The 27314-nt window shown below is 43.2% G+C and overlaps 2 protein-coding genes across 4 annotated transcripts in view; one reads left to right on the forward strand and one right to left on the reverse strand.

The window, feature by feature from the left end:
• Window positions 1-27314, reverse strand: part of LOC113029840 (uncharacterized) — a 272650-nt gene that overhangs the window by 38782 nt on the left and 206554 nt on the right. The window contains exon 3 of one of the 2 annotated variants that reach the window (XR_013911389.1): window positions 10274-10295. The exons of the other annotated variant lie outside the window; for it this stretch is intronic. The gene's annotated coding sequence lies outside the window, so the exon portion shown is untranslated. Of the gene's footprint in view, window positions 1-10273; window positions 10296-27314 lie in introns of those variants that run through there. 2 annotated transcript variants of the gene reach the window in all.
• The window catches only part of LOC113028707 (uncharacterized), a 23888-nt gene continuing 9909 nt past the window's right edge, over window positions 13336-27314 (forward strand). For both annotated transcript variants that reach the window (XR_013911386.1, XM_080306298.1), the window contains exon 1: window positions 13336-13581. The gene's annotated coding sequence lies outside the window, so the exon portion shown is untranslated. The remainder of the gene's footprint in view (window positions 13582-27314) is intronic.

A 27314-nucleotide genomic window follows, 5' to 3' on the forward strand; every position in this document is an offset into this window, starting at 1 on the left:
AAACTGTTTTATGCAACTTTTTTACATTTACAATTTTGAGGGATGAACCTCTGAAATTTCTTTAACTAGAAATTTGTGTAAAAATACTTCTGTAAACATTTGGGATATAATGGTTGTATTGCTGTATAGCAACTTGAAATACTCCCAGAAATGGCACTACAACATGTAAAAATATAACGATAAGCTCAGGCAGACTTGGTTCTGTGGTAGGTCTAAAGGGTTAAACTGCTTCCTCACATCTGCTTCAAGATTATGAAGGGTTGTAGTGGGAGAAGGTGGTGTGAAATCCTCATAGCTGTGGAGTGAGGGGGGAGCTCCTGTGGGTGAAGTCTTTGATGGTGGTGATGGCTCTGTGCTGGTGGGAGTGGGGAGGTGGGGGGGATGATGGACCAAAGTGTCTCTATTGTTGGGGAAGGTGGAGGTGTCAAGGCTGCTTGACGTCTCATCAAACCAGCAGTAAAGGTCGTTGAGGGTGTTGGCCAGCAGCAGGTCGTCAGTGGAGTGGGGCCCTGTGCTTATATCCTTACTCTCATTTCCCTTAGCGTATCTGCAACATGCAACTTCTGTCGGTGCTGTGCTACTGGAAACTGAATTTCCCGGAGGAACCGAGCCGAGGGACTAATAAAGGTCCATCCATCCATCGGACATTTGCACACATGCTTAAGAATTGCATTGAGCCCATTTCCTCCAAAGTAAAATTCTAGCTGCACATGTCCATGAAAATTTCTCCCACTGAGATGAGAGCCAGCACTGTTTTGCAGTATGTTTTAAGTTACATTGTTTTGAGTTTGTCATAAATATTTACTGCACAGTTTAAAGCACTTCTGAATTTTCCTGAATATTGAGTCTTTTTTGTGGTGAATTGTTTGTACCAACATAATTGATTCTGTTCATCTGGACGTGGCGTTTTCAGTGTTCCAAGTGACTTCTCAGTAAACAGTACATTTGCACACTGACGGAAAACAGCCCACGGAATGAACAATGGGCTGTAAGGTCAGTTTCTTCATCATTAATATGCAAATCATGACCATTGATCAAATTCCACGAGTACCCTTCACAGAGAGTTGGGGAATGGCTGCAATCCCAGCATTGTAAGATGGTGAAAGATGTACCCTTAGGGTTAGGGGCTCCAGATTGGACCCCCTGCCCTGCAATAATACATACAAAACCCAACAATCCCTTTGGTGACAATGGGAAGGAAAATCTCGCTTTTAACAGGAAGAAATCAGAAATCTCCGACAGAACCAGGTTCAGGTTCTTCTTTCACCCCACAGACGGTTGGGGTGAAAGAAGGAAGACAGGATAAAGACATGCTGTGGAAGACAGACAGAGATTAAGTATGATTGAATGCAGAGAGGTCTGTTAATACATAGTGAGTGAGAAAGGTGACTGGAAAGGAAAAACTCAACACATCATGGGAATCCCCCGGCAGCCTACACCTATTGCAGCATAAATAAGGGAGGATTCAGGGTCACCTGGTCCAGCCCTAACTATATGCTTTAGTAAAAGGGAAAGTTTGAAGCCTAATCTTCAAAGTAGAGAAGTGTAGAGTAGAGAGTGTCTGCCTCACCAATCCCAACTGGAAGCTGGTTCCACAGAAGAGGGACCTGAATGTCACGGTTCTGGGTCCGTTGGACCCAGTATTTTGAGTTTATTGTGTTTTGATTTAAGTTTGCATCAGGGATTGTGTTCTTGTTCTCTTGTCATGTTATGGTGATGATTATGATTTCTATTATTAGAGTTCCATGTTTCTGTTTATCTGGGTTTACGATGTGGGTTTAGTTTCATATGTCATTTCCTGTCTGTCTCTCAGTGTCAGGTCTGCGTCTTGGTGTGGTGTTCTCATTTCCTGTTTTATTGTGAAGGTCTGGGTCTCATGTGAGTGTGTTCAGTTTTACCTTTGTCTCGTCTTGTTGATTATTCCCAGCTGTGTCCACCACCTGTGTGTAATTCCCCTGTGGTTCTCTGTGTATTTAAGTCATGTCTTCCGTCATTGTTGTTGCTGGTCCGTCTGGGTTTCCACCCTGCTTCATCTGTGTGTTTCCCTGCTGTCCATCATCATTCTCCTCTGGTCGTTCTCGTTAAGGTTTGTGCTCTGTAGTTTAGTTTATCCCAGTATAGTTTAGTTCTAGCTCCTTTTGCCGTTTGTATTTACTTTCATGTTCAATAAACCACCTTCACACCTTCACGACTGCCTGCATTTGGATCCTCCTTTATTTTCCACACGGCTCACCTCACTCGCCGTGACAGTACGGACCAGCCAGATATGGATCCAGCGGCATTCACCCCACCCACGGAGCTTCGGGACCTCATCACGAACTCCGCTTCAAAAATAATCAACCTGTGGCTAGAGCATGAGGGAGAAGCATTCCTCCATGTTCTGGAAGCCAGACTGCAACAGCTGCTCACGGATTATCCCTGGCTATTGGACTCACTACACCCACTCGTGCAAGACTTCATCCTTCACGAACTTCACCTACACCCACCAGCCGCTACCGCTTCCCAACTCAGCCGGACGCCGGAGGTTTTGCCCGGCCCGCCGGAGGTTTTGCCCGGCCCGCCGGAGGTTTTGCCCGGCCCGCCGGAGGTTTTGCCCGGGAGGAAGCGACGATCGCGCCGTCGGCGCGTCGCCCCACAGCTGGAGAATAGGACTTCAGAACTGCCGGCTGTGGTGAGTGGAAAAGACGCTCTGTCTGTTTCACCAGTTCATATGACTGTTTATACCGGGGCTGTGTTCGTTGAGTCAGCTGCTCAGCCGGTAGCTCGGTTAGCTGCCCAGCAGTCGCTAACTCAGTCAGCCACTCACTCATCACCTCCATTACAGTCACAGTCAGACCCAGTAGACACCATGTTACAGTCCATAGCCCAGTCAATAGCTCAGTTGGCAAGAGATTCATCAGCCTTATCAGTTCAGCCAGCCACTCCACCACCTGTTACTACTTTGCTACCTGTAGCTCAGTTGCCACCAGTTCAGCAGCCTGTCCACTCACTTACCCAGCCTTTATCCTCACAGCCTCATTACAAGCAGGGAACACACTTCACACAGACTTTAACTGGTTCAGTTAAACTGGCCATCTCAGAGACAGTTGCTCCCTCTAGGGCCTCCCCAGAGGCTGGGTGCCAGTCACCAGCCACCTCTGGACCCCTAGAGGTCGAGATGCTAGCACCAGTGGCTTCATTAGAGGACTTTACTGAGCAGTCTCAGCCGTCATCCCCTGCTGAGAGCTCCAGTGAGTCCGCCCCTCTACCCCTGTCCTCTGCTGGAGGACCAGAGGGACCCATTCAGCCGTCAATCTCAGCTGGGGGGCCCGAGGAGCCCGTCCAGCCTCATGTTTCGTCTGCTGGGGGTTCGGGAGAACCCAGCCAGCCTCATGTTTCGTCTGCTGGGGGTTTAGGAGAACCCAGCCAGCCTCAAGTGTCTTCTGCTGGGGGTTTAGGAGAACCCAGCCAGCCTCAAGTGTCTTCTGCCGTGACACTGAAAACTCAAGGCTCTGCCTCCCATTCTACTTTTAAATACTCTAGGAACAACAACTAAGCCCTGTCAGTACTGCAGCATTTTGGATTAACTGGAGGCTTCTCGGGGAGCCAAGACCAAAACCAAAACCCAAAGTGGGTTTTGGTCAGTGATTGTTGATCAATGGTCATGAGAATTTGCATAATTATGATTGTCTGTGAAGGTTCTCAGTCATCCTGGTCATCGTAGTCAAAGGAGCTTGCAAAGAAAAGTGTCTGGACTTCACAAGTTAAAGAAGTCCAGACGCTTTTCTTTGCAAGCTCCTTTGACCATAATTAAGATTAAGGAACTGACCTTCCAGCCCATCGTTCCATCAGTGGGCTGGTTTCAGTCATTATGCAAATGTCCTGTTTATAAGATTGAAACCTGCAGTCAGCTGAGACTGAAGAAGTCACCTGGATGAGTGACGACGTTCTCCCACAAAACGCTACGTCCAGATGAACACAATCAACTTTTGGAGATTTACTTACCTGGATGATTGAGAATGCATCAAGACGATATATTGTGGTGGTTAATGTGCACCTCTTGGTGATTTGGGAGAATCATGTTTTTAATCATGTTGTGGATTGAATGTTGGGTTTTATTTTATTTTGTCTACAGACGTTTTTCTCACCTGTGATCGTTCAGATTGAGTTGTTGAGTTGACTTGAATCACGTGAAGGTTTAAAGCTGCTCCTCCCCCAAAAATAATAAAGTATAATCATGAAGAATGTAATAATGTCTTCCTGTGTCAAACACAGCTGCAGTCAAAGCAGGAAGGAAAGCTGGTTCAAACTGTTGAGAGGCCCCATCATTAAAGCACAGGTAGATCTGGCTGAAATGAATGTTTAGCATCGAGGGAATTCAGATGTTCTGTTCAGTTTTCTTTCTATAGGTAAAGTTCACAGCAACAGTCGTCTTAAACTGATGTTGTGATCCACTGTATGGTTTATGATGGAGACACTGAGTCTGGTTCAGCTGCTTTGTTGGATTCTGTATGTTAAAGAGTCTGTTTACATGGTGGAGGGGGTGGGGGCTGAAGGTGTACTTTGGGAGTCATACTGTTGTGATACTGGGGAGAAAAGGGTAGGGTTTGATAGACTCAACCATTACACACAAAACTTCAAAAACCGGTGTGTGAGGCTTCTAGCTGTGTTGTTCAGCAATAAACTCATCTACAAATGTGTTAGTAAAGAGTGACTTGTACTTCTGTCCCATTAAACAGTGGTTTAACAAATTTCACTGCAAACTATAAAAGGAATCTGGATTGAAATAGGACATAGTAGTGATGGATTAAATGCAGGAAACACTAGTATAAGGTGTCTATGGAACAAATCTCCTTCAGCGCTCAAATGACCAAAGTGAGGCCTGCAGGCGTTTCTCTCAGTTGGTTGTGTTCAGGGAAAAAGCAGCTAAATACACTGAGACTGCTCCACATTGTTAGTGAGTTAACTCTGGATATCTGCAGGTTTGTCAAACTTGGAGTGAACAAAAGCAGAAAAACAGTAAAAGATGCAGACAGTGAAAGTCTGGTTTATTTCATGAACACAATGAAACATTTTACAGTCCACAGAGCAAAGTAGCATACATGATAAATAGATACACATAACACGGACAGTGAGAAGTAAAACTCGTCGTCTTACCACATGTTATATTCTGTAAACTTAAAATAAACCACAGAAATTAGAGTTTAGTGTTTTAAAGTCATTATTAAAAACATGAGTCAACATTACTGAAGTGACACTTTAACGATGCTTCATATCACAGTCTTTATGATGATAAAACATGTTCTCTCGTTAGTAGTTGTCTGCGCTGACACTTGTCATGAAAATGTCCTGAGCATGGGTTCCTCTTCAATCACCATTGATCATTAATAGGACGCACAAAAGATTTGTTGCATTATCCCCATAAACAACACGCTTTTATAGAAATCATTGTGACACAAATATTTAGATTCTTGTTTCACAACATGCACGAACTCAAAATCTTTAGAGTCTCATATTCATAAAGAAACCCAAAGAATACATTTATACCATTGTATGAGCTGCACTTCTTGTAAAAAACTGATTGGAAATGCGTTTGAGAAAAGCTCCTGCTGTGAGGGCACACACACACACACACACACACAGAGAGAGGGAGAGAGAGATCATTACAGGTTTTTTACAGACGCTAGGACACATGTCTCAATACTTAGGTCACAAAACTCCTCACACAGTGAGCACAACAGAAGTCTATGTGGACTAAACTGAGGACCAGTTATCATTGTTTTGGCACAAAATGCATTCAATGACTACATCTCTCAAATTTCATGAATTATTTTCTCACTCAGATGCAACAACTGCCAAAAACCTTTGTACGTACAGGACATTTTGCATGTGCTTACATACTGTTTTCAAAACTGTTAAACTTATGGTCAAAACAATGCAAAACTTAAAAAGACAGCAAAATCCAACAGCAATATTTTATTGAAACATATTTTAAATCTAAAAATGCAGTTTAACCAGCCACAGCTGATTCTCATTGTAGATGAACATCTACACAGGTGTTACTCCTTCAATTTCATTACAAAAGGAGACGACTGCTGAATAGGTTTGTTGTGTGACGTAAACATGGACCCAGCCAGAAATGGAGAAGTGGCTGAAAGAGGAAGAAGAGTGGCTGGGAAGGGGTGAGGAATACATATGCATGGTGGAAGAAGAATAAGAGGAAGATCAAGAGCTGTAGTCTCAGATGAGATCAGAGCTACTGTAACTGATCATGTAGTAAATCATGGTCACTCAATGAGAGGCTGGTCAGAGAGTGCAGCCAAATCTGCAACGCTCTACAGTGGCATCTAGTGTTAGAGTTTTCCAGCAAACCAACAGGTAACTTGTATTCTGCAGGGCATTTGCACATTTCAGAAGTAAATAAGCTTTTGTGTAATTGTTGTTCCATTTCTGCTTAGGACTCAACGGTTACCTCACACAGGATGGAGAGGACAGATGTTCACTGATGTGCAGGAAACTGCCATTGTTGATCTGGTCATCAGAAACATGGGATAAAACTCACTGAAATTAGACACAGAGTCTTGGCAGACAACGTTACTTTTGCAAACATTCACAGTGTAAGCGTAACAACAATTTCTAGAGTCCTGAAAAACATCAGGTCAGGATGAAGCAGTTGCACACTGTGCCTTTTGAGAGGAACTCTGAACATGTCAAGCAACTCAGGAACCAGTATGTCCAGGTAAGATCAGAATGAAATACAGATCTGTTTTTGAACAAAACCAAACACACACAAAGACAATTTTACAAATTTACTACTGTAATAGCTTCTGCCTGAAGCAGAGCAACTTACCATCAGTTTATGTTGCCACAAAGATCGTCCATCCATTTGGAAGACCATCTACTTTGAGTGCCTTAGTAGTGGAAAGCACTTCCTGGAGCAAGTCTTGGTTACTGCACTTGACCTGATTAAACACGAGGAATTCAGTCAGCTGAAAAACTTGCTGCAGCTGGAGTTCCAGCCCTTGTCCCGTCTGCTGCTGCTGCTGGGATGGACACAGTGTCGCAGTCTGAGCTCGGCTCAAAAGCTGCTCAGCATCCTTCACAAAGAACAGGCAGCAGCCAATGATTCAGTTCTACATGAGTAGAACTGAATCACAAGCTTGCCTTGTGGATTTATGTTAGAGAGTCATGGAGATTGAAGGCAGGCAAACGCACCACATTTTCATCTTGGTGGATGAGGCAGGTTTCAACTTGGCCAAAGCACGGCGACGAGGGAGGAATGTGATTGGGAAGAGCGCCACAGTGAATGTCCCGGGCCAGAGGGGTGCCAACATCACAATGTGCGCAGCAATATCCACTGATGGACTGCTGCTACACAGACCACTGATTGGGCCATACAACACTGAACGGCTCCTTGCGCTCCTGCATGATCTCTATGGTCGGGTTGTGCTAGGTGAGGAAAGGGATGCGGAGAAAAGGAATCAGCCAACATTTATAATTGTATGGGACAATGTGGCATTTCATCACTCCCGTGCAGTCACCGAGTGGTTTGCAGCCCATCCCAGAATGGAGTCTCTTTTCCTCCCACCTTACTCTCCATTCCTCAACCCCATAGAGGAATTATTTTCCTCGGTGGAAGGTTTACGACAATCATCCACATCAGGTGTGCCCAATCCCAGTCCTTGAGAGCTACTGTCCTGTAGCTTTAAGATGCGTCCTTGTTTCGACACACCTGAATCAAATGATGGCTTGTTATCAGGCCTTTGCCAAACTTGATGGCACGCTGAAGAGGTAATCAAACCATTTGATTCAGCTGTGTTGCAGTAGAGATGCATCTAAAAGCTGCAGGACGGTAGCTCTCGAGGACCAGGATTGGGCACCCCTGATCCACATGATCAAATGTCCCTCCTGGATGCAACGAATGCTGGATGCCTGGAGATATCAGCAGAAGATTGCCAGGGATGGATCAGGCATGCCAGAAGATCCTTTCCTAGGTGTATCGCCCTGGATGACATAAGATGTGATGTGGATGAGAACCTGTGGCCAAATGGAGAAGACCAAGTAGATTAGCATTACTATTGTATGTGTATCAGTGGATGGTGTGTGTATACAAATTCTTGTATTTTGGGATTACTTAGTGCAAAAACATAAAAATACATAAACAAATATTAACGAATTCTGCATGATGTCTGATTCATTCCAGTAACATATATTGAAATTATAAACAGATGTGTCCTTGTTTTACACAAGAAAACACTGTAATGCTACATGTTGTTAGTGTTTTTTAGGTCATTGTTTTGTGGGTGACAAAGTGTGTTTGTCGGCTGTCAATCTTTGCTAGTGTTCTGGAAGAATGAGTTTATTTGAGACCTGAATAAAGTGTTTTGGTAGTTGTAGTGCATTTTGAATGTGAAATGAACTGCTTTGCCAAGCTGAGGGTCAGTTAGGAGAATTGTGTGAAGAGTTTTGCAAAAGTGACCTAAGTATTGAGACATGTGTCCTAGCGGCTGTATGTTTCCATTATTTTCCTGTAAAATGAATGTGTGACAGTTACAGTAATGAGTGCTTCTATTTTTGTAGGACACAGAGACGACCACCTGGTGGAGGCAGGTTAAGGCTTTTGTGTTTATCGTGTGACAAGGGTTTTGAAGGGGAGAACCATAGGCAACCTAATTGTTTTGGAACTATTGTTTTGAATTAATTGTACCAGTGTGCAAAACTCTGTTGTAGTGTGTGTGTTTTTGAGGGCTTGTGTTTGATGTCTGAGGGCAAAGTTTGGTTTTTCAGCAGGAGTGAATAGTTTTGGGTGTAGAGCTTCATTTTGACCTGGAAATAGGATGTTTGGGAAATTGAGTGAGATGTTATGGATTTGTGTTTACTGTTGTGAGGATATGAGGCGTAGTTTCAAGAAATGTGTTTTAGCAATCGAGAAAAACTGTAAAAACAATTCAGCAGACCCTCAGAGTGCAGATACAAACTGTTTTCAGCTGTAGAGGTACGCTTCATGTACTTATCAACATACAGTTCAGAGGCTGGCATTAGAGTGCATTGGTGCTTGGGCATCTTTTATTTAGCACGGTTATACCATTGTGAATGTAGCTATAGAAACATGCTCAAGAGTCTATCATATGTTTGACATGCAACTAAAAATTCAAAAATATGTTTTTAAATCAGTAACTTTGCAAATTTAGAGGAATTGTTTTCGGACAACATGTGTGTCACATTTTAAACGGGGTTTGAATAATCAGCACTGACATACAGACATTTATGCGCTGGGTATAACAGACACGCTTACCGTGTGAAAGGCCCGCTGATGTCTTGGAGCAGAGAAACACTCTGTATTGTTGCTTTTCTCTATTGTATAAGCAGCGCCCGAGTGTCAGAAACGCTCTGTGTGGGAAGCAAAGTTGGCCACAAATGACTAAGATGTTGGTGTTAACATGTCTTTTTATTTCATTCACACAGACAATGAATACTGAACAACATACATTAAACCAGGGGTCTCCCAGCCCAGTAGTTACCAATCATGCGAAGCATGCCTGGTTTAACCTGACGGGCATAACTACTTGCTTCTAACAGCAGCGCAATGTTGTCGTTAATTGTGCATACTATATGTTGTGATGATCTCAGTTCAGTCATGGTGTGTTCTGCAGTCCTGCTGAATTGTTCCAGTCCCATTGACTGTGTATGAGCGTACAAACAGGCGTCTGGCGGGGATGAATCGGAATGTCTTGAGCCTTAGCATCACATCATCATAGTGTGTGTCAAAGTAATACTCGGGCAATTCGAGCAAGCAGCTGTGTTGCAGTTGACTGGGATGAGCTGTTTGACATCCGTAGCATGTTTCCTGTAGAAAGGCGTTTAGCGCCAACATCACCAGGTGGTTGGTTGCAAGCTTGATGTCGATAATGGTTTCCTCACACAGACCTTATCCTGTAGGATCCTGCACAACTGTGGGGGGGGAGGTGGTGGGGTCTGGATTAGCAACCATGGTGGTGGGGAGTCTGGCGAGTCTGAGAGGTCCCATGTTGCATGTCTCCCTCTGAAAAATGAGAACAATAAAAAAAAAAAAGTACAGCTATATTACTACCGGCTTTCTATCTGGCTGAAAGTTTTTCCACACAGCTGTATGCTTTTATTCCAGAGTGGGTAACTAGATGACTCTGTAAGCTCTTACTGTGAGTAAAAGCTCTGCCACACTGATCACAAGTGTACGCTTTAACTGTGGATGAGCTGGTGTGTTTTTAAGTTTGAAGTCTGCGTAAAAGACTGACTTTCCCAAGCTTTGAGCGCTGACTTCTCGGTCCACGTTGGTCCTCCAGTGACAGAGATACAAACAGGCAGTCGTGAAATGCAGTCGTGGAACAAACTGAACCTTCGAACGTCCTCAATTAACACTAGTTGTAAACCCCAGGCTGGTGATGTGAAGTTCATGAACAAGTTTGCTCTACAAGCCGATTCTTTGTAGCGAACGAGACAAACTGGCTTCTGCCACAAGGAGATAAATAATCTCCCCTACCCCACCCACTTCAACACCTTCAGCCCCCACCACCTCCACCATGTAAACAGACTCTTTAACATACAGAATCCAACAAAGCAGCTGAACCAGACTCAGTGTCTCCATCATAAACCATACAGTGGATCACAACATGAAGCAGTTTAAGACGACTGTTGCTGTGAACTTTCACTATAGAAAGAAAACTGAACAGAACATCTGAATTCCCTCGATGGGCCTTTCAACAGTTTTAACCAGCTTTCCTTCCTGGCTTTGACTGCAGCTGTGTTTGACACAGGAAGACATTATTACATTCTTCATGATTATACTTTATTCTTTTTGGGGGAGGAGCAGCTTTAAACCTTCACGTGATTCAAGTCAATCCAACAAATCAATCTGAACGATCACAGGTGAGAAAAACTTCTGTAGACAAAATAAAATAAAACCCAACATTCAATCCACAACATGATTAAAAACATGATTCTCCCAAATTACCAAGAGCTGCACATTAACCACCACAATATATTGTCTTGATGCATTCTCAATCATCCAGGAAAATAAATCTCCAAAAGTTGATTGTGTTCATCTGGACGTAGCGTTTTGTGGGAGAACGTCGTCACTCATCCAGGTGACTTCTTCAGTCTCAGCTGACTGCAGGTTTCAATCTTATAAACAGGACATTTGCATAATGACTGAAACCAGACCACTGAAGGAACGATGGGCTGGGAGGTCAGTTCCTTAATCTTAATTATGGTCAAAGGAGCTTGCAAAGAAAAGCGTCTGGACTTCTTTAACTGAAGAAGTCCAGACGCTTTTCTTTGCAAGCTCCTTTGACTACGATGACCTGGATGACTGAGAACCTTCACAGACAATCATAATTATGCAAATTCTCATGACCATTGATCAACAATCACTGACCAAAACCCACTTTGGGTTTGGGTTTTGGTCTTGGCTCCCCGAGAAGCCTCCAGTTAATCCAAAATGCTGCAGTACTGACAGGGCTTAGTTGTTGTTCCTTGAGTATTTAAAAGTAGAATGGGAGGCAGAGCCTTGAGTTTTCAGGCCCCTCTTCTGTGGAACCAGCTTCCAGTTGGGATTGGTGAGGCAGACACTCTCTACTCTACACTTCTCTACTTTGAAGATTAGGCTTCAAACTTTCCCTTTTACTAAAGCATATAGTTAGGGCTGGACCAGGTGACCCTGAATCCTCCCTTATTTATGCTGCAATAGGTGTAGGCTGCCGGGGGATTCCCATGATGTGTTGAGTTTTTCCTTTCCAGTCACCTTTCTCACTCACTATGTATTAACAGACCTCTCTGCATTCAATCATACTTAATCTCTGTCTGTCTTCCACAGCATGTCTTTATCCTGTCTTCCTTCTTTCACCCCAACCGTCTGTGGGGTGAAAGAAGAACCTGAACCTGGTTCTGTCGGAGATTTCTGATTTCTTCCTGTTAAAAGCGAGATTTTCCTTCCCATTGTCACCAAAGGGATTGTTGGGTTTTGTATGTATTATTGCAGGGCAGGGGGTCCAATCTGGAGCCCCTAACCCTAAGGGTACATCTTTCACCATCTTACAATGCTGGGATTGCAGCCATTCCCCAACTCTCTGTGAAGGGTACTCGTGGAATTTGATCAATGGTCATGATTTGCATATTAATGATGAAGAAACTGACCTTACAGCCCATTGTTCATTCCGTGGGCTGTTTTCCGTCAGTGTGCAAATGTACTGTTTACTGAGAAGTCACTTGGAACACTGAAAAGCCATCACCACCATCAAAGACTTCACCCACAGGAGCTCCCCCCTCACTCCACAGCTATGAGGATTTCACACCACCTTCTCCTACTACAACCCTTCATAATCTTGAAGCAGATGTGAGGAAGCAGTTTAACCCTTTAGACCTACCACAGAACCAAGTCTGCCTGAGCTTATCGTTATATTTTTACATGTTGTAGTGCCATTTCTGGGAGTATTTCAAGTTGCTATACAGCAATACAACCATTATATCCCAAATGTTTACAGAAGTATTTTTACACAAATTTCTAGTTAAAGAAATTTCAGAGGTTCATCCCTCAAAATTGTAAATGTAAAAAAGTTGCATAAAACAGTTTCCAAATTAATTTTGAGTGTCTTCATAGTTTTATTTTTGAGATACACCAATTTGTATATACTGCAGCCACCAACTTTGAAATTCTCATTTACATGACTTATTTAAACATTCTCGTCTTGAATGCAAAATTCTTAAAAAGATCTTTTATCCTTTTAAGAGTAAATAAATCTGAAAGCTTTTCCATCCTAAAAGAGGACAACAATGTGTAGTTTATGATGTTCTAAAGGTTTCAGCAGCTTTTTGAATTTGTCACACGTGTGGAAAGGTATGAGTGAGTCTTTGTATCTTACTGTTAGTGATGCTCGTCAGCACACAAACCCAGAGTTTCTCTACAGGAACACAGAGAGAGTTATTCCCTGTACTGTAAGGACACATTCAGCATTGTGCAGTAACTCCAGATCAGCCCAGTTAAATGATTACATGGATGTGAGTGTGATCGTCAGAGCAGCACTGATCAGTGTCAGGTTATAATGACCAAGGTGTACACAAACACTAAGTTTGAGTGTGTGCAGTGAGACTTCAGTCAAAGCATTTAACTGAGGTAAAATAAGCTGAACTCTACAGCTTGTTGTGGTCCCCTGTGGCTTGACACGCCTTCCATCTGTTCTCCAGCATTTTCAATTACAGTCATAAAATATCTCCACATGTTGCTCCTCTTTCTCACTCTCTGCAGTCCAAATGCGTCTTCTGAGCGCATCTGAGTCACGTGACGGCACAGTAACAAATCCCAGCAGGGCAGGAAGAAGGGGGCGGAGCAAAGTGCGTCTGCCGCATAAGAAGAGGTGTTCACCCAGACAGAGCTGCTTTTTCATCCACAGCGAGTAAAGAAGTGAATCTACAGGAGAGAAACAAACTAACGTACCGATCAAAAACCACTACCAACGTCTGGATAAATATCTGCATCGATCCGCCCACCCTTGTCTCCTGGATCGTAGCTGAGAGAAAGAGTTGCAGCTTCATCACGGACTTTCTCTCGGTTTGTGGGCTCATCTAAAGGTAAGCACCGAGCTAACTTCAACACTTGATTTACTAACCCTGCGCAAATTTGCAGAAATCCCCTGAACCCAACACCTACTAGAATTTCTGACTTTTTTATTTTCTGGTGAAAGTCCCGAGGTGTTAATCACCCCTGCTGAGATTTGTACAGGTCATATGCTCGATTCACATCCTGCTTTTGTTGTGCAAAGCACCCATTGTCTTTGAGGCCTGGCACATTTGCTTTTGCACACACATACAAACGCTGCAAATCTGTGTTTATTTGACAGTGTAAGACAAAAGCAGCAAAAATAAAAACTGTTCCAAGAGTACAGTCTTAAAGGCTCACTATACAAACAATCTGGAGACATAAATATGGACACGTGTATTGAAAAATATTGATATATATATATTAGGGCTGCCACGATTAGTCAACTAGTCTCGATTACGTCAACGACTAATTTAATAGTCCACACGTCGTTTGAAGCTGTGTGTGTATGTATCTATCTATCTATCTATCTATCTATCTATCTATCTATATATAGATATATATATATATATATATATATATATATATAGATATATATAGATATATATATATATAGATATATATAGATATATATATATATAGATATATATAGATATATATATATAGATATATATATAGATATATATATATAGATATATATATAGATATATATCTCAGAATCAGAAAGGGTTTTATTGCCAAATGTTGAGCAGGTTTACAACATTAGGAAATTGCTGCGGTGCTTCAGTGCAAACATACTGTCATAGAAAAATAAGAGTAAGAATTAAAAGTGCTATGTAGAAAGATATGTGCATGAGATATATACATGACAATAAGAATAAAAAGTGCTGCGTAGAAAGATATATACATGAGTGCAGGTGGTGATCAGTGCCAAACATAGAATGATGCAGTGACACAGCGTAGGGTCATGTGTTAGTGGCGGGGACAGTCATATGGTTATTGTTCATGTGTCCAACAGCAGAGGGGAAGAAACTGTTCTTATGGCGAGAGGTTCTGGTGCGAATGGACCGGAGCCTCCTGCCTGAGGGGAGCAGGTCAAACCGACTGTGTCCAGGGTGAGAAGGGTCAGCTGAGATCCGAGCTGCACGCCGCAGTGTCCTGGAGGTGTACAGGTCCTGCAGAGATGGGAGTCTGCAGCCAATCACCTTCTCAGCAGAGCGCACAACACGCTGCAGTCTCTGTTTGTCCCTGATAGTGGCTCCAGCGTACCACACGGTGATGGAGGAGGTGAGGATGGACTCGATGATTGCAGTGTAGAACTGCATCATCGTCCGTGTTGGCAGGTTGAATTTCTTCAGCTGCCTCAGGAAGTACATCCTCTGCTGGGCTTTCTTGATGACGGAGGTGATGGGGGTGTCAGTCAGGATGATGGGGGGGAGTGGGGCTGTGTGCTTCCTGAAGTCCACAATAATCTCCACTGTCTTCTGGGCATTCAGCACCAGGTTGTTGTGGCTGCACCAGGACACCAGACGTTCAACCTCCCTCCTGTAGTCAGACTCATCATATATATATATATTAGGGGCTGCCAGAGTGATTGGAACAGATACTTCTTTGTCACAAAAAACATTCATGAAGTTTGGTTCTTTAATGACTTTATTATGGGTTAACAGAAAAAAGTGATCACATCTGCTGGTTCAAAAATATACATACAGCAGTGCTAATATTTGGTTACATGTCCCTTAGCCATTTTCACTTCAATTAGGCGCTTTTGGTAGCCATCCACAAGCTTCTGGTGGAATCTTTGACCACTCCTCTTGACAGAATTAGTGCAGTTCAGTTAAATTTGATGGCTTTCTGACATGGACTTGTTTCTTCAGCATTGTCCACGTGTTTTCAATGGGGTTTAAGTCAGGACTTTGGGAAGGCCATTCTAAAACCCTTATTCTAGCCTGATTTAGCCATTTCTTTACCACTTTTGATGTGTGTTTGGGGTCATTGTCCTGTTGGAACACCCAACTGCACCCAAGACCCAACCTTCATGCTGATGATTTTAGGCTATATTGAAGAATGTGAAGGTAATCCTCCTTCTTCATTGTCCCATTTACTCTCTGTAAAGCACCAGTTCCATTGGCAGCAAAACAGCCCCACAGCATAATACTCCCACCACCATGCTTTATTGTAGGCATGGTGTTCTTGGGGTCAAAGGCCTCACCTTTTCTCCTCCAAACATATCGCTGGGCATTGTGGCCAAAAAGCTCGATTTTTGTTTAGTCTGACCACAGAACTTTCCTCCAGAAGGTCTTATCTTTGTCCATGTGATCAGCAGCAAACTTCAGTCGAGTCTTAAGGTGCCGCTTTTGGAGCAAGGGCTTCCTTCTTGCACGGCAGCCTCTCAGTCCATGGAGACGCAAAACACGTTTAACTGTGGACAATAACACCTGTGTTCCAGCAGCTTCTAATTCTTGGCAGATCTGCCTTTTGGTGATTCTTGGTTGACTCTTTACCCTCCTGACCAATTTTCTCTCAGCAGCAGGTGATCGCTTGCGTTCTCTTCCTGATCTTGGCAGTGACGAAACAGTGCCATGCACTTTATACTTACAAACAATTGTTTGCACTGTTGCTCTTGGGACATGCAGCTGCTATGAAATGGCCCCAAGTGACTTTCCTGACTTGTTCAAGTCAATAATTCACTTTTTCAGATCCATGCTGAGCTCCTTTGACTTTCCCATTGTAGCATTTGTGGGCGTTTGTATCCAATGAGCCCTATTTAACTGGTCTAAGAGAAGTCACCAGCTGTCGTCACTCATAATCACTCACAAGAAGTTAAGAGGCCATGCTATGAAGCTCAGTTCACTGACAACTTTCTAAGTCACCAAAATTGCTAATTCATGTTGCTGTATGTATATTTTTGACCCAGCAGATGTGATCACTTTTTTCTGTTAACCCATAATAGAGTCATTAAAGAACCAAACTTCATGAATGTTTTTTGTGACAAAGAAGTATCTGTTCCAATCACTCTATCAGAGGAAAATCAGAGTTTTAGAAATAATGGGACACTCGGTAGAGCCATTATGTTATATTGTTTACAAGTGTATGTAAACTTTTGACCACAACTGTATATGTATATGTGTATATATGTGTGTGTGTGTATATATGTATGTATGTATATATATATATATATATATATATATATATATATATATATATATATATATATATGTATGTGTATATATATATATATATATATATATATATATATATATATATATATATATGTGTATGTGTATGTGTATGTATATATATATATATATATATATATATATATATATATATATATATATATATATATATATATATATATATATATATATATTTTTTCAATTCAATTTATATAGCGCCAAATCACAACAAAAGTCGCCTCAAGGCGCTTCATAGATACAGAGAAAAACCCAACAATCATATGACCCCCTATGAGCAAGCACTTTGGCGACAGTGGGAAGGAAAAACTCCCTTTTAACAGGAAGAAACCTCCGGCAGAACCAGGCTCAGGGAGGGGCGGCCATCTGCTGCGACCGGTTGGGGTGAGAGAAGGAAGACAGGATAAAGACATGCTGTGGAAGAGAGACAGAGGTTAATAACAGATATGATTCAATGCAGAGAGGTCTATTAATACATAGTGAGTGAGAAAGGTGACTGGAAAGGAAAAACTCAATGCATCATGGGAATCCCCCGGCAGCCTACATCTATTGCAGCATAACAAAGGGAGGATTCAGGGTCACCTGGTCCAGCCCTAACTATATGCTTTAGAAAAAAGGAAAGTTTTAAGCCTAATCTTAAAAGTAGAGATAGTGTCTGTCTCCCGAATCCAAACTGGAAGCTGGTTCCACAGAAGAGGGGCCTGAAAACTGAAGGCTCTCCCTCCCATTCTACTTTTAAATACTCTAGGAACAACAAGTAGGCCTGCAGAGCGAGAGCGGAGCGCTCTAATAGGGTGATATGGTACTACAAGGTCATTAAGATAAGATGGGGCCTGATTATTTAAGACCTTGTATGTGAGGAGCAGGATTTTGAATTCAATTCTGGATTTAACAGGAAGCCAATGAAGGGAAGCCAAAACAGGAGAAATATGCTCTCTCTTTCTAGTCCCTGTCAGGACTCTTGCTGCAGCATTTTGGATTAGCTGAAGGCTTTTCAGTGAGTTTTTTGGACATCCTGATAATAATGGATTACAGTAGTCCAGCCTGGAAGTAATAAATGCATGAACTAGTTTTTCCGCGTCACTCTGAGACAGGATATTTCTAATTTTAGAGATGTTGCGCAAATGGAAGAAAGCAGTCTTACATATTTGTTTAATATGTGCGTTGAAGGACATGTCCTGGTCAAAAATGACTCCAAGGTTCCTCACCGCGTTACTGGAGGCCAAGGTAATGCCATCCAGAGTAAGAATCTGATTAGATACCATATTTCTAAGATTTTCAGGGCCGAGTACAATAACCTCAGTTTTATCTGAATTAAGAAGCAGAAAGTTAGCGGCCATCCAGGTCTTTATGTCTTTAAGACATTCCTGCAATTTAACTAATTGGTGTGTGTTATCTGGCTTCATGGACAGATAGAGCTGGGTGTCATCTGCATAGCAGTGAAAATGTATGCTATGTCTTCTAATGATACTGCCTAAGGGAAGCATGTATAATGTAAACAGAATTGGTCCTAGCACTGAACCCTGTGGAACTCCATAATTAACCTCAGTGTGTGAAGAGGACTCTCCATTTACATGCACAAACTGGAGTCTATTAGATAGATATGATACAAACCACTGCAGCGCAGTACTTGTAATACCTACAGCATGTTCTAATCGCTCTAATAGGATATTATGATCAACAGTATCGAACGCTGCACTGAGGTCTAGCAGGACAAGCACAGAGATGAGTCCACTGTCAGAGGCCATAAGAAGATCATTTGTATATATACACACACACATTGTTAAGATTCAATATTGAGGAAGGGTACAAGAGGTGATCGAAGAATAACCACACCGATCCGGCCGGGTAAAGTCAAACGATGATTTTAATGAATACACGCGTGGGAAGAAAACTCTGTACGCAGACAGGAAGTAGTCTTCGACTTAATCAAAGCATGAACAGATATTTTATAGCATCAGGGTTTATTTACTGACGCCCCTTCATACGTCACAGATACATTTTATACATAGATCAGATCAATATCATGACTTTTCACCTAGAAAATCATCTTCTATTTTCATGGCTAGCCCTTCCTGTCTACCTTTCAGTTCTTGTCTTGTTCCTCTTTCTTGCCGAGACACCAAGAAACGGTTCCTCTTTTACCAAGACAATTTTGCAGTTACAGCCAAACATAACTAACCTCTCCTCTAAATAAATCTAATTTAAAGTGTGTGTGTGTGTGTGTGTTGACCTCACATGCTCTTTGTGTCACCTCTTACACTTCTGACCTTTTACCAGACCAGAAGCTCACTGAGACTATGTGTATGTCTTCTACTAAATAAATGTTTTAATCAAGAACCTCTACTAAAACCTTAATATAAAATGATAAAGCTATCTGTTACATTGTTAAAGCCTCGTCTTAGCCTGCGGCTCAAAATAACTTCCTGCTTTTTTCTGCATACAACTTCCTGTCAGCCTGCAACTCAGTCTTTCTGAAAGAGACACTGTCTAAACCTTGGAATGCAATATCCATGCTGCAAATTATATTATTAATGCAATAACAATTATTTAACAATAGCAGTAAAATAATTTCCCTCCTCGACACTCCCCCTTTTGACCTCTGGAAAACCAGAGGTCACAATACATTGTGTCCTCAGCAGACCCTTCTCTGGTGGTCTCGAACCTCGAGATCTCCAGGATCCTCGCCCCTCCTGTGGTCGCCGAGATCAGTCTTCTGCAAAGGAAACAAAACACCTTTTCTTGCATCTCCCTAACTTATCCTATCTGGGACTCTTTAATTAAAAGCCTGATCCTAATTATCTTCTTAACTTATTGACTTGTATTTATGTATACTCTTCAACGTTACTCATCACTTTAAAATTCTTTTAAGCGCTGGTTTCACGTCCAGTTGCTCGCTCTACTTTCCCTTATCTGATCATCAACATCCTATGCACAAGTTGTCGCTGCTGCAAGTTAATCTACTCCAAAAGAAAACAACCACTTCAATCAATTAAGTTTAAGCATATAAGCAATTACTCCTGTATACATTTCATCATAGCTAAATGCTGCCTTGAAACAACTCCTATGTGTTAACACTAACTTCATTTTAAAACCTCACATTTCCTATGTTATCACCTGTTTTGGTATAACCTTTTTATTTCATTTTGCTCCCTTAATGTAACAATACCTTCTAATTCTAATGTATCAGACTTAACCAAAATATATGCTTTCCTTCCTCTTTGGTCCTTCTTTAAGTTCAGTTAAAAGCTAAATGAATTTAAGGCCTTTTGCCTGGAATCAATACTGTCATGTGTGTTTCTTAACTCTGTGTCTGTAAGCGTGTGCAATCCTTCATGAACTCATATTATCCTCACAGTAGATTGGCTAATCATAGCGCTAGCCAAAGGCTCGTGACCCTCCAGAGACAAATTTGAGCCACAACTCCTTTAAAAGCACAAAATGCAATATGTATAAAATAGTTATAACTGCACCTGAAATACAAAGTTAACATCATCATAAACATCTTATGGTCATCAAAGCAATGGGCAGGGCTGCGACCCAATTTAGCCCTGTCTGCGCACAAATTTTAGCCAATTTGTTTTCCAAATTTAGGTTCATCCTCTCTACCTCTTGCAAATCTTTATTCTTGAAGTGAGTACCATTGTCTGATCTAATTCTCCTGGGAAACCCATGCCTTGGAATGTAATGATTAAGCACTTAATCACGCTTTTCGCGTCTTCACATTTGGTCGCCCATGCTTCGGGCCATCCAGTCAAAACATCCACACACACCAACAAATACCTCACCCCACCTGGGCCTGTATCAATCATGTCGGTATAATCAATCACGACCTCTTCTCCTGGCCTTCCTGGCATGAGAAACTTACCAGCTTCAGGTTTTACTGCTGGCTTTGGGTTGTGTGCCCCACAAATTAGGCACGTTCTGGCCTTTTCCAGTATCATCCTTCTCAAATCAGGATGCCACCATCGGCACAAATTTCTCTCCATCTGTTTCACTCCCACGTGACCAAGCCCGTGAGCCTCATTCACCTTTTGTTCCGCCATTTTTGGCCGTTAAAGCGGGACGCCCATCTGGCCCCTTCCACAAACCGCCATCTTGCCAGGCTCCTTTGTTTTCCCACACCCCCTTTTCCTCTGGGGATGTCTCCTCCTGAGCCTGTCTAACTTCTTCCATGCTGTTAGTGCTAACCTCCTCTTCTGGGGTTACCTGCACCAGTTGTCTCTGTCCTTTGTAGCCCGCTGCTTCCTTTGCGGCTTCGTCAGCTTTCTGATTTCCTCTTGCCACCATACTGTCTGCTTGTGAGTGGCCTTTGCATTTTATAATACTTACCTCGTCTGGGTCCTCCAGGGCCTTTTTGTGACAGATGGGTGCATTAGTGGCCGTTCTGAACCCGGCTCTCTTCCACTGAGCCAGTTCCACATGAGCTGCTCCAAACGCATATGCTGAGTCAGTGTAGATGTTCACTCTCATGTTTTTAGCCAACCTCAGGGCTCGAGTTAGGGCTATCACTTCAGCTCTCTGGGCCGACTGTTGTCCCTCGATTTTTCCTTCAACCTGGGCTTTCTTAATACAGTCATGTGGTTCTCCTGACCCCATTAGGTCTGCCATATTTATTCCTTCATGTGTGAATATCAGATTTGGCGCCTCTAAAATTTTGCTGAACCTTTGTTGCGTCAGTGGAGTCATTGTGAATGCCTGTGAGTTCACATAGGCCACTACACTGTGTGTAGTAAGCACTTTCAGTGGGTGTTCCCTCACTATATGTGCTGTTTTCTGAATTATCTTTGCTACTCCTGCTGCGTGTTGTGTGCATGTGGGATGCCTTGCTTCTGTTGAATTTAATCTTATGCTGACATACATAAGTACATCCCTACCTCCCCCTTTTTTCTGAAACAACACACCATTCACAACTCCCTTTGTTTCTGAAACATCAAGATAAAATGCCTCATCATAGTTAGGTGTGGCCAGATCTGTGGCTCTTGACAAATCCTATTTTAGTGAAATGAACGCTGTCTCTGTGTCCGGCGTCCAAGGCAATTCAGCCTTCAGATTTCGAACACCAACTTTCTTGATCAAGTCCCTTAAAGGGGCCGTTTTACCCGCATAGTTCGGAATGAACTGCCTGCTGTAACCTGTCAAGCCAAGAAAGGAAAGCAACTCCTTCACAGTTCTTGGTTTTGGATGTGTCAGAATTTGGTCTCTGTGTGTGTTCATTAACCCCACTGATCTGTGTACGATCACCCGGCCCAGGAATGTTACCTCTGGCCGGACCAACTGCAGTTTTTCTTTGCTCACTTTGAAGCCACACTCCGCCAATCTGTTCAACACCACGAGCGATGCTGCCGTACAGGCCGCTGCTGACGGGGCTGCAATAAGAAGATCATCAACATACTGTATTAATTTACAGCCCCCTGGCAGTTGACATGGGGACAATGCCTCTTTTAACACCTGATTAAAAATTCCTGGTGAGAGTGCAAAGCCTTGTGGTAGGCGTGTGTACCTAAATTTGCGGCCTCTGTATGTGAATGAGAAAATGTCTCTGAGTGACTCGTGCAGTGGGAGACAAAAGAATGCATTCGCTAGGTCAATACATGTGAACCACTTTTGGTCTTCAGTTTTGTGCTCCTATTATGGTCTGTTAAATGGTATGTCATACTTCAGCCGGAACAGGACAGGCGAACAGTTAGCTAGACCCACATCTGTGGGCCCTGCGGACCATAAAGTACCAGGCAATTTTGAGAGCTCAGCTACTGCATCAGGATGATCCATTCTTTCCCTGCCATGTATTCTGGAGATTTCTTTATGTTCTAAGATCACTACATCGTTGGACAAACAAGTTATGCGATATATTTTACATTTTGGTGCATACCAGACATTTGGAATTTGGGTGCCTTGCCAGCATGCGTTGTCCAGCGCCCGCTTGACCATTGGTCCCAGATCTCTTGGCCCATGACCCTCGTGGACCGCCAATGTAATGTGAGGGGCTGAATCCTCTCCCACATTGTACCAAGGCAGTTGTTCATCAGTAAATTTCACAGCCGCGGCCACACCTTCTGGTCCAACATAAATGTTATGTGTTTGCACATTCCACGTCTGTCCCTCAAGATCAGACTGGAACTGTTCCCAATAGATATCGTTATCTTCCCTATCCTAAAGAGTGTAACGTGGAAAGGATCTCGCGGAGGGGAATAGACGGCCAGGCTCATTACCCAGGGTTTCCATAGCTGATAATGTCTCAAAATGCCTTCTTCCACTAGCCTCCCCCAGTAGATTTCGGCAGTGGGTTGTTCAGAGTTCTGGACTAGATATTGAGTCTTTGAAGGTGATCCCAGTTTCACAAGCAGGTCCCTGCCCATGAGATTTTCCAGGCACCTGTGAGGACACCACATATTGGTGCTTCAAAGTCTGTTTTCCCAGCTGTGTCAATGCTGGATCATCATCATTGACAGCATAGGTTCTGCCGTCCCCACGCTGTACAGTTTCTCCGGGCTCCATCAGTATTGCTCCCCCTCCCAGCCCCAGTCGGCTACTGGGTACTGGGGGCTGGTGCTGCATTCGGGTTTGGAGCCTGATGTGCTCCCCTGTAAGCAACTCTTTGTCTTGGGCCTCCTTGTGCCTGGGGTTGATAGCCTCGCCCCTGATAGTTCTGCGGCGGTTCAGGGCAATCTCGGGCCCAGTGTCCTTCTGCTCCACATCTCAGACACGCAGTCCAAGACACTCTGCCAGGATTCCCCGGATTCCGAGCCCTTTGTCCTCCCCTCACGGATCCACCACGCCCTCTCTGCGGTCCACCGGTCCCCCAATTCCCTACGGGTTGACGCTGCCTTGGTGCATTGGCGGGCCAACGGTCATCAGGGTAGAGACCCGGATCCTGATCTGGCCAGTCAGGCACAGGATCGGGCTGAGGCCTTGCCACCATTATAGTCTTATTTAGTTCTTTCGGTTCTTTTTTCTTCGCATTATATTTTTCGCGAGCCTCACCCAGCTGCAGCCTAAGCAGCTGCGCCTGTACTTCATCTAACTCTTTCTTTTGTTTGTTTGCCAAATCCTGTTCCTGCTGAAGTCTGTGGGTCACATGTCTCTCCCACTGCACCGAGTCTGCAACGGCAAAATCTGGGTTCTTTTCCAAGTCAACTGCAACCTGATTGGGCAGCCCTGCCAGCACTGCCGAACGAAACCACGCTCTACTTTCGCCCTCCTTCCCCGGATGTATTCCTGTTCCTAACAACCATTGTTCCTTTGCTTTAGCTAAACACTCTCTGGGTTTCTTTTTGGGATCCCAAATAATTTTTGGAATGGCTCCAAAGTTAGGAGTTGGGTCCTTCTCCCGAACTGCATCTGCTAAGTCACTCTGCACCTCATGATATTTCAGGTCATTTGCATATCTGGTTGTTTGAGCTATCTGCTCTACATCTGCTAACCCACCACCCAGCATACAACGTCCGGCCAAAGTGCGAAAGTCGCCCAGCGCTAATTCTTCTCCTTCCCAATGTTCTCCCTTGGTTATTGGTGGAAGTTGTTTAACCAATGCTTCCAAATCTCTCACCTTATAGGCGCGATAAACTGGTTCGTTCTTTGGACCTGCTATTAGAGGCAGACTTAAACCAGGGTCAGGAGCTCCTTGTTCAAAACTCACTCTTCTACTCTTCCTCAACTTTCCTTTCCCCTTTGAGCTCTTAAATATGGGCTGTCTCTGTGCTTGGTCTCTCTTCACACTTCTTTTCCTCAAAATTAGGCTTGTACTTGGTTGGGGTTCAGCTCCTCCATCTTCGTCCTCCTCATCGTCTTCTTCTGATGACGTCGCACGGTCTTCATTCTCCTCTTCTGGCCCTCCCTGCATTACTCTCTGCTTTATAACCTCCAATGCCGTTAATGCCTCTATGGACGCACGTAGGGCCTCATGCATTTGTCCATACACTTCTCCTTCAGTTTTTAACACCAAGCTCAGAGGTATTTTATCACCCAGCCCTTTCTGTTGGGATATAATAGGTTTACTTACCTCAACCTCCATCGCTTGGCACTCTTTCTCTGCTGATTTTGATACTCCAGGGGAAGCCAAGCGAACAGCTTTCTTAAGCTGTTCGAGCTGATCCTTCAGAGGTTTGCATCCCCTTTTCCTACTAGGTGTCGCACCCGATCTGTCAGCCATTCTCTGAAACACAGACTTACCTCTTCCAATGGCGTTGGTCGACTCCACCTTCTTGGTCTAGGTCACCCAGACACGCTTAACTTTCAGTTTCAGTCTTCGTCTCGCTGTTCTCGCAACCACTGGCTCCTCTTCCCCTGCTCGGTGATACACAAAGTTTAACCCAGCCCTTTAGACGCTGTCCTCGCGTTCTCAAGCGTTGACACTCAATCAAAATTATTCGCCCTCAAAGTGTTAATATATGACACCAGCAACCCTTATGCGCAACGCGCTCACCTCCGTATACTTACCTCTCCAATAGTTCCTCGGATTAGTGTTTTTTCATTTATTTTAAACCCATTAACGGCGCTGCGCGTCCCTTATATACTTTACAGCAACACACCCTCAAGCATCCCGTACTAATAAGTCTAAAACCAAGAAATCACCTTTATGACATTATGTCAAAGCTTTCTCCATGTTGCACAGCCTGCCACAGGTCTAACAAAAAATCGCTGCCCGAGAAGGCTCCCACATATCAAGGTGGTCGTTTTCACAAACTTCCAGCAGACCCTCAAATAAACAAAAACAACGACCCAGGCAGGCTTCCAGTTCAGCCTCCTCAATTTCTATGCACACTGAAAACTCATGGGGAGATTCTTCTGTCTCCCCGTGTCCTACACAATTCACCTCCAAATGATCCCCTACAATTGAAATTTCAGTGTGGAATGATGCAGAGATTAACATTTCCTTATTTATTCACTATATGTAACCTGAATTTTCTCTGTCTTATCAAATAACAAAGGTTATCTTTACAATTTGTTATTGAACTACTAATTAAGTTGCTTTTTATGGTGTCAGTGATAAACTGCCCCTAAAAAGTCCACTTTATTGCGTGCTCATTGAGTTACTCCTATCAAAACTATTTAACAAGTTCAATTTACACATACTCATTAATCTGTCACGCTTATTAGTGGCTCATGGTTGCTTAAAGCCTATGTCTGACTTGACCACAGAGTTAGAGCATCATTCAATCCTCTCAGGATGACCACTCCACTTACTCTGCATCCAGTCAGCTCATGAATTAACAACCCTTGCAGACTGTAACCCTTTTATTTTTTGTTTATGCCTTCAAATCCACCTTAAATCTTCTTTACCTAAACGTTGGTTTTAAACACAAACAATTCTTATATTCTATTTTGAAACGCTGTCACCATTCATATATTTACAATGTTGTTATTTACTAAGCCAGCATTTTAACTGCAGACATTTATCCACATTTGCAAACAATAGTTATAGAGCTGAATGACACACAAAACCGAAAGCATAGTCCTCTCATGCGCTCTGCATCAGCTGCCTCATTTGCATGCACACACACTCTTCATCTAAGAATAGCAGCAGGCAGTCAGTGCATTGCTGACTCGACCCACAGAGATCTTTTTTAATACAGAGACGTCTTATATTTACAACTGCACAGATTTTAAACCTTTTAACACCTACCGAATTTCGAAAAATTTAAGTTAACGGTCTAACCGATAGAAGTCCAACTTTTTTGTAATCAATTAACCAGTATCTGTCCAACAGTTTCTGGCCTCATCTCTAAAGTCCCTAACTCAATTTAAAAGTGTCCAACACCCAAGGTCCAACCTTTGCTGCCCAAAAAAAGCGCAGATACCGTTCCAAACGGTAAGGAGATTCTAACTCCTAGTTATTCTGGAGTGCCCCAAGCTCCACAGTGACCAACTGACTATCCCTCTTCGAGGACAATGCATAAGCGTCCTTTGCATTGGCAAGCGTTACCTCTGAGCACTGCGCTTCCTACCAGTCCAACTGGCGTTCTTGAGTAATTTATAATACTTTGGAACAACAATAAAACACCCAACAAAGTGTAAGACTGAAGCAGGTCCAACCTTATAACCAAAAAATAACCAAATTCCCTAACCTACTAAAATCATTTCCAGCAGTCCAACTGCTTCCCGCGGTCCAACCGCATTAAATCCTTTCCAGCAGTCCAACTGCTTTAAATCCTCAGTACTGTCATGACATTCTCATCAAAATCAAAACAGACATCCACCAGTAACTTCAGTGAGTAGACTTAAATTTTATCATGTCCAATTTGGCACACTTTGGAAATAATTCAACAGGTAGTGCCTTACCTTTTGGATAAGCCGGCTTATGCCCACTCACTTAGACCACTGGAATTCACGTCTGCCCGTCAGACCACCCAAGACCCCGGATTTCTCCGTCCAAACCTCCAACTCTCCTTCCCCAATAACCGGACGAAGCCCCCAAATGTTAAGATTCAATATTGAGGAAGGGTACAAGAGGTGATCGAAGAATAACCACACCGATCCGGCCGGGTAAAGTCAAACGATGATTTTAATGAATACACGCGTGGGAAGAAAACTCTGTACGCAGACAGGAAGTAGTCTTCGACTTAATC

This window comes from Astatotilapia calliptera, chromosome 9 (assembly GCF_964374335.1).
Source record: "Astatotilapia calliptera chromosome 9, fAstCal68.1, whole genome shotgun sequence".
Classification (NCBI taxonomy): Eukaryota; Metazoa; Chordata; class Actinopteri; order Cichliformes; family Cichlidae; genus Astatotilapia; species Astatotilapia calliptera.